Raw genomic sequence first — 7,684 nt, 5'->3', positions numbered from 1 at the left:
TATATATATATATATATATATATATATATATATATATATTGTGTCTAAAATTATCATTTGTATCTTCTTCTTACATGAATAAATAATTCTTTTTGTATCAGCAATGATAACTGAAGGACATGACCTTCCAAAGAGTAAAGACCAAATAATGGTGTTGATGTTAACCCCATTCTTCTTAACAACATTTGTATTCTATGGGTGCTGGTATGAGTATACACTTTCCACAGAAACACCACGATGGGTCAGTCGGTAGACTATGGATCCCTCCTTCTTGACTTGTCAACAGAACACTATCTTCATTTTCAGTAATTTGTTATCTTACCAAATTAGATGTTTCCATAAATCTGCTTTTTTAAAAAGTAGAAATTTTATGAATCTTATATACAACATTCTTTCCTAACTTTTTAACGTTACAATTCCTCTTCTCCTTATCCTTAGTAAAATAGCCTTTAAATTAAGAAAAAATGTAAATGATTAGTATCCAAAATGAGATAAAAAACACTAACCAATCTTGAGCAGCAAGTGGCACTCTTGGAAAAAGCTCAACAGCAGTTTTTTCCAGATGCTCCCTGGACATGTTTTGAATTTTGAACTAGAATGTGGTAAATGTACAATACATACAAATTATTCAATTTAGATATTTCATGCACATGAATGTTTGAAGATAGAAACTATTACAAAAGTATTTAGCTAACGTGGTAATTACATGCTTTTACTTTAAACAGTTTCAAATTTATTAAATAGTTTCAAGCTAGAAAAAAATATCTGTAGACTCTCAATTTGTGTATTATTTGTGGAACAATATGAAGTAATAAGTTCAATATTGTAAATATGAAACATCAGCAGAGCAAAAAAAATTACTATGCTTCACAAAAGTTACCACCTGTTTAAGAATTAGTGAATTCTATATATATATAACCAGAAATATACACTTTTAAATAGGTATCAAGCATTAGAATTTTTGAATAATTATTGCCTAAGAAGATACTACCCTGTTAATGTTATACAGTTAACTACAACTACAAAATTTTTAAAACTACAACATTAGCTATTTTAAAACCCTGTTAATACATACTGCTACTTCATTAAAAGAATATATTTAGGTGTATTTTCAACTGAATTACTGACTCTAGAATATTCAACATGAGCTGTATCTGTATTACAATATACAAACAGAATGCTTACATTAGTACTACTTAATAAACAGCCATCACTTGGGTGGCACTATGATTGGCATAGCTTCATGAATAACTGTCACCACGAACAATTTAGATTATCATTGCTTTTCTGTTATTCAGCTTTTGAGCTTCTGTATTAAAATACTTATCTTCAAAAATTAATAAGTTTAATTGCATTTCTGAGAAAAACTTCCAGTTTAGTCTGTAAAAAGTTTGGTTTGAATCAAAGATAATTAAGTCAATGTCTATATATTAGTTATATAGTTTGAAGCATATTAGTCAGAAAACAAACTGACAAAAAAATCAGAAAAATTATTTACTAGCAAAAAAATAAATTGTGGCAGATTCTGAAGACCAACAATAGTAGAAGAAATACTGAATTTGTAGTACTTCATAATTTTTATTGTTCTGAAATTGACTAAAAGTACAAGAACATTAATTAGTACAAAATAAACAATGCCATCAGTAACACTGTGTTTACCTTTTGTTCACTTTTTTGATACAGAATCAATATGTTCTTCCATATCTGTTCCTTTTGGTGCACTGACATCAGTAGTCACAGTACTACAGCTGCTAATACTTGCATAAGGCTTAGAAACAACATTATTAGCAGTTGACATGCTAGAACATGGCAATTTAGTGCCACATAAATAACTACTAACATAGTAAATGGAGGTCAAGTGACAAAAGCAGTCCTTTTTTCCCTCTTTGAAGACTACGTACATTTTTCCAGGTGTATAATATTTTTATATCCCTGATATTCTAAAGTCTAAGGAAGGCCATCTATTTGACTATTCCCATTCTTAAATTCTCCCATTTTGTCATACTACTTGACAAAATCATGAGGTTAATCAGAAAACTGATTTTGTATTTCATGTTTATGCTTTGTATATTCATGGTGCATTTTAATGAAAACCTGGAGTGACACGTTTTTTGCTCATACTACAAAAATAAATATATCTCAATACATTTTCACTTAAGATTTTTATTCATAAAAACTGTGCAACAGCATGTGTTATAACAAAGGCCTAAGTATAATCAAATTGAATTTTAAAATAAATTTTTCAAACTAGCTGGGAGAGGTTACACTATTTCCAAAACAATTGGCTTGAACAAAAAATTTCACCTTAATGTAGAACTGGGAAATTAGTGGTATTTGGTAATCAACTAATTGATGGTCCCATTAATCAATTACATTCAATTACTAAATTTTCTTCAAACCTCGATATGTACGAGCAAGAAAAAAAAAAAAAAAGGTGGTAGTAGTTGCTGCCAACCAGTTGCCTTCCCATTAGTCAACAGCTCAATAACAACAACAAAAAGGTTAACAGTAGATACCGCCAGTGATTTGTCTTTCTTTAGTCAGCAGTTTAAAAATGGTGACAGAAGATAGCTTTATTAGCTTTGCCATAACAAAAACAGGTCAAACTGGTTGGTGGAATAATGAAAAATAAATGGAAACCCTGACTTTGATTAGCTGATTAATCAATATTATCAAAATTTCCATTAATTACTTATTGGAATAATCAAAAACAGTAATTTCAATTAAAAAATTTAATTGTAATTTTGATTAGTTACATCATTAATTGCTGTAATCGTTGATCATAGATAATTGGTTTAAATTGCTGAGCTCTATTCTATTGTACATAAAATATTTCTAATAAAATGTTTGATGAAAAATTGAAACCCACACGTTTTTGAGGATCAGGGTTGGTAATTTTTATCTAAATGCTCTTACAACAATTGACTGAAGGAGTACTCATTTTTTCCATCCTAGGTGACTGTATTCCCAGTAGACATCCTGTTTGCTTCAAACTGTAGAGCTCTAATGAAGAAAGATAGTACCATTTATTGAATATTATGTGTGAAATAGTATGGGCCTACATTGAATTGATAGTTTCTTATAAAAAAAAATAGAAACAAATGTACTTATTTTTAGTAATCTTTAGATACTTCACCACAGCAACTTTTAAATTATAGTTATTTTTAATTTGCATCAGTAGATCTGATATTATTATTACTTGGTTAACATAATATTTACCTGTTACAAACAGGCTTTGGTAACAGTCCTTTGCATAGAATACCGTAAAATGTGAGAAGAGCAATTTTCAAAATACCATAATCTAACCACGTCCACTAAAAATGTTCATTTATGGAGATACAGTTTTTTATGCAACTGTTTATATTGGCCATTAATAATTTACTTTGATAAAACAATAACATTCTGAAACACTTTCTGTATTTTGGCAGTTACCAGATATAAACCAGCTGAAGGTCTCTAAATTATGTTTTATTTCTTCATAGTCATTTTCTCTATCATCTTCATCCTTGTTAGTTGTGTTTGAGATATCACTATTACTAGTTTCATGTGATTCAATTTTGCTATGATCATATTTGGATTCAAAGAAATACAGCACTATTATGTTACTAAAGCCTGAAATGATTGTTTTGAAACTTAATGAGTTTCAGAATAAAATGCAATTTATGATTTGTATGTGCAAACATAATGAAATTCTGAAACTGGGGAAATCACACTTACAGTTGGAATTGATTGAAAAAAAATCAACTTTTTTCAATAAAAAAGTGGCAATGATTACATTTGAAATATTTTCATACATTTCTGAGGTATGGACATTTATTCAAACATTGGTTTACTTTTTAGCAGAGTTCCCCTTTAAGTATCATATAAGTTCAGTTTAATAAATAAATCAACAGCAAAAATGCTCTTTCTTTCAAATAAAGCAAAATTGTATCTAATGCAAAAACTTCAGTTAAAATACATTGATACCTATCATACAAAAAAAACAAAAATAATGAGGTATTAAGATATATGTTAAATATATGTTTTAACACCTGCCACACGAACCAGCCCGGCATCTTGATGTGGATACAAAAAATAAGTCATTCCAGAAAGGTTTGGATTGTTTTGATTAGACAAAAAGGAAGAAGTTTGGCACTATTTTCAAGGTCTAAGTCACTGGACCAGACCCGTGGCCTGACCTGTGACCATGCAAACCAACACGAAGAAGTTAAAGTTAGCTTGCAAATGTAAAGTAAAATGATGTAACAATGAAACATACTTGAAATATTCTAGATGTGGTTATGAAAGTGATGGTTTGAGTGTAATGATTAAGCTAAACCGTGGGTCCAGGTTGGATGAGGGAAGAACTTATTCGAAGATATCCCAATGGATTTGACATACCAGCTAAATCAGAGATTCATCAATTAATTACTGTATTGACAGCAAAACATAAAAAAATGGAAACAATAGTATCGTTATTTTCAAAAAGAGGGATTGGAATCATATATAAGAAATCATTAGTTTAATTATTTTGTGAAATTAATGGCATAGTTAAGTCCAAAGATGCAGTATTGAAGCAGATGCACAATGCATTAAAAACTGATTTCCCTAGAAATTCTCAAATTAAATATGCCATTTCTGCAATGAAGAGTAAATATAAGAAGGATGGTATAATGAACAGTATGGTACCATCATTGTATAATTCATATAGATTTCATCATATCATATTTTGATATATATATATTTTTTCATTTTTGAAGTTTTGCTGAGCTTCATTCATCGAGATCTATTGAAATAACTTTAAGTCACCACTTTCCGAAATGACCCTTCTGTTGACCATTCTATGCTCAGTACTAAAAGATGCTGCGCTGGCTTGTGTGAAAGGTGTTAAAAATATTCATTAGATTCCATAAGAAAATGGCAAAAAATCGTTTTTAAGGAAATGTTAACTTTCAATTGTTTAAAAATACACTGAATTATATATTCTTTTGTGTTCCATATGTACAGCATGTTTTTTGTTCTCTTATCCTTTAAATGTAACAAAGAAAAAATTCATATGCTGAAACTCAGTATATTACATTAATAACGGTCTTGTTTAATTACATTACAAAAGGGAAAAATTTCTAAACTACAAGTATAATACTATCACTTGACCTTTCTTTATATATATATACACAAAATAAATACACTTCACCTTCTTCCTGTCACTAAAATGAACACTTTGATACAAGAAATGTGATGTTTTAAAGCTATATGTACAGTTTTTTCAAATTGACTGCAACTTTCTAGAAATAATTTTTAAATATGTTTAAAACATCAAAAAAGCAGACACACATCGCCAGGAACTGAGTGTACTGAGTTGTGCTTGGTGAAGAGATAGGATCAAATCTTCAAAAAATCAAAGACTATATCTCCTTGTTTAGAAGCAAATATCTCAATAACTTTTTTTTCTGTTGAAAATTCCTGCTAATACTGCAGAAATTAAGGCTACCCAGAATTTTTCTGGATGAAAAAAAATATTTCATACAAATCTGCAACAAAATAATTTTTTCTCCTTTCTTTAGATTCATTATGCACTGAGGAGAATTTCTCAGAAGTTATAATATTCCTAAACTGAAAATATTTTTCCAATAAATACTTACCTCTTCTTGCAAAATGGATTTTCTTGATTAGTACTGCTCTCTATTGGCACAAATTTTCAACGCTTCATGCTGGCTTTCCACCTTTTGTTTCTGCATATCCTCATGTAAATGATTATGCAGTAGCTCTCCACCAATAGAAGTGCAACACAACCCTTACTGTAACAAGCATCCTCTCCACATTTGCACTTGCTTTGAGATTGGTTATAGTGAGAAATGTGAGAGGAGGTAAATATCTATCAGAAATACATTTTCAGGTTAAGAAAATGTTAACTTCCAATACGATATCTTACCTCCTCTCACAAAATAGCTAGAACCCCACACTGAACTGGTGGAAGGCTGGTGAAAAGATGACCCCCTTTAGGAAACAAACAAAGAGAGACCATGAGGTGTGAAACCAAAAAAAGAAAATATCCCAAAACAGCATGAGACCATACCACATCAGATCCAGGTATACTCATCACACTTTTATGACTGTGTTGCAAACATAAAAGGTGGAAAAATAAGAAGGAACCTCTTAATACATATTACTTATTAGTAGGACCCCTGGATGTCGAGTGGCTAAGGTACAACACACCGTAGTGGTAGTTAAACCTCATTCAACATCTGGTGGCATCTGGTACTGTACATCAGTACTGTGGTAGGCAGAGAATCGCCTACCCCTTCACCAAGAAACAGGAATTAGTAGGGAAGACAAACTTCTGTACCAAAATGTATCTCCACTTGCCCGCATTTCCAACCCAACCAACACTGATCCACATTGAACCGACATCCAGCAGATGGTAGGAAAGTGGAAAACCCAGATGGGATAACATCCTTGGTCCAAAACCTGGCAGCATTGGGTATGTTTCTTCCAGTCCATGGTAGGAGGAGGATACCCAACCACACACAAGTGGAAATATATGTGCTCCATCCAGCTCCAAACAATACCAGATCTGCCAGGAACCAACACCCAGCAGACAGTAGGAAGAGGGACCACAAACCTGGGGTGCATTTCCAGCACAAAACCTGGCAGCATTGGGCATTTATCATCCAGTTCGTGGTAAGAGGAGGGATACCGGCCAGACCACATGTGAGGACTTACTTAATTGGACCATTTCCAAACAAACACCTGAAACCCTGGGAACTGCATTTGGAGGATGGTAGGTAGGAGGAACATCTCAGCTTGAGGGTCAAACTGCACTTTATGGCAGAGTGCTTGAACCAAAACCTGGTGGTATCTGGAATTGTACATCAGGTTGTCACGCTATTGACACGTGATTATAATCATAACTAAGCCATCTCCAACCAACACCAAACCCACCAGGAATGTACATCTGGAAGATTGTAGGAAGGAGGAATGCCATGGTGTGAAAAAGCAATCTGCCAGATATACGTATATACATATTAATATGCCATAGTGCTACAACAGAAACCTGGTGGCATCTGGAATTATACATCAGGTCCATGGTAGGAAGTGATAGATGTCATCAACACCCACAGAATACCACCACCATAGTGAGAGGTATTATGCATCACTCAGAAGGACAGATCTCCATGGTTGACTACTCCAGTGGCTAGGAACTGGTAAGTGGTAAGGACTCCCATACTCCACTAGCAGAAAGGAGGGGAAAATGCATTGGAGAGTCCAGAGAACCTCAGTGCAATGGGTGGCCACAATATCCTATTTTAAAAAGCAGAGCTACCGTGTCTATGGAGTCAATCAACCAACACCTGAGAGCATCTGTAATTGTACATCAGGTTTGTGATAGGAAGAGTCTCAATGCCACAGAGCATCAGATATGGGCAGCAATCCCTGTCTATATTACTCATGTGTGTCCAAGAGTGTACAGTCTGGGAGGAACATAGTTATGAAGCAAAAGACAACTAGACAGAACAACTAAAGGCCCTATGGAACACCCTATCTCTGCAGTGTGTGTAACTTAATCCTATGATGTAATTGTTTTGGCATAGATGACAATTGAACAGAGACACATAACCAACACCTGGTGGTATCTGAAATTGTATTAGGTCATCAAGAAATTAATGTCACTTTTTTTATTAGAAACCAAAACCAACTATTATAT

At 32.8% G+C, this 7,684-nt stretch overlaps 1 long non-coding RNA gene across 4 annotated transcripts in view; it reads right to left on the bottom strand.

Annotated features, from left to right (window-relative positions):
* Positions 1–7,684, bottom strand: part of LOC111085315 — a 17,582-nt gene that overhangs the window by 6,252 nt on the left and 3,646 nt on the right. Inside the window, exons 2-3 of one of the 4 annotated variants that reach the window (XR_002610158.1) lie at positions 507–3,003; positions 23–347 (exon numbers count right to left, since the gene is read on the bottom strand). This is a non-coding gene — a long non-coding RNA (uncharacterized LOC111085315). Of the gene's footprint in view, positions 1–22; positions 3,004–7,684 lie in introns of those variants that run through there. The other 3 variants (XR_002610159.1, XR_002610157.1, XR_002610156.1) reach the window with 3 other exon arrangements.

The sequence above is a fragment of the Limulus polyphemus genome, unplaced genomic scaffold, assembly GCF_000517525.1.
Source record: "Limulus polyphemus unplaced genomic scaffold, Limulus_polyphemus-2.1.2 Scaffold328, whole genome shotgun sequence".
In the NCBI taxonomy this organism is placed as follows: Eukaryota; Metazoa; Arthropoda; class Merostomata; order Xiphosura; family Limulidae; genus Limulus; species Limulus polyphemus.
Note: the sequence above shows the minus strand (reverse complement) of the source record. Positions and strands in the feature narration are given on the sequence as shown.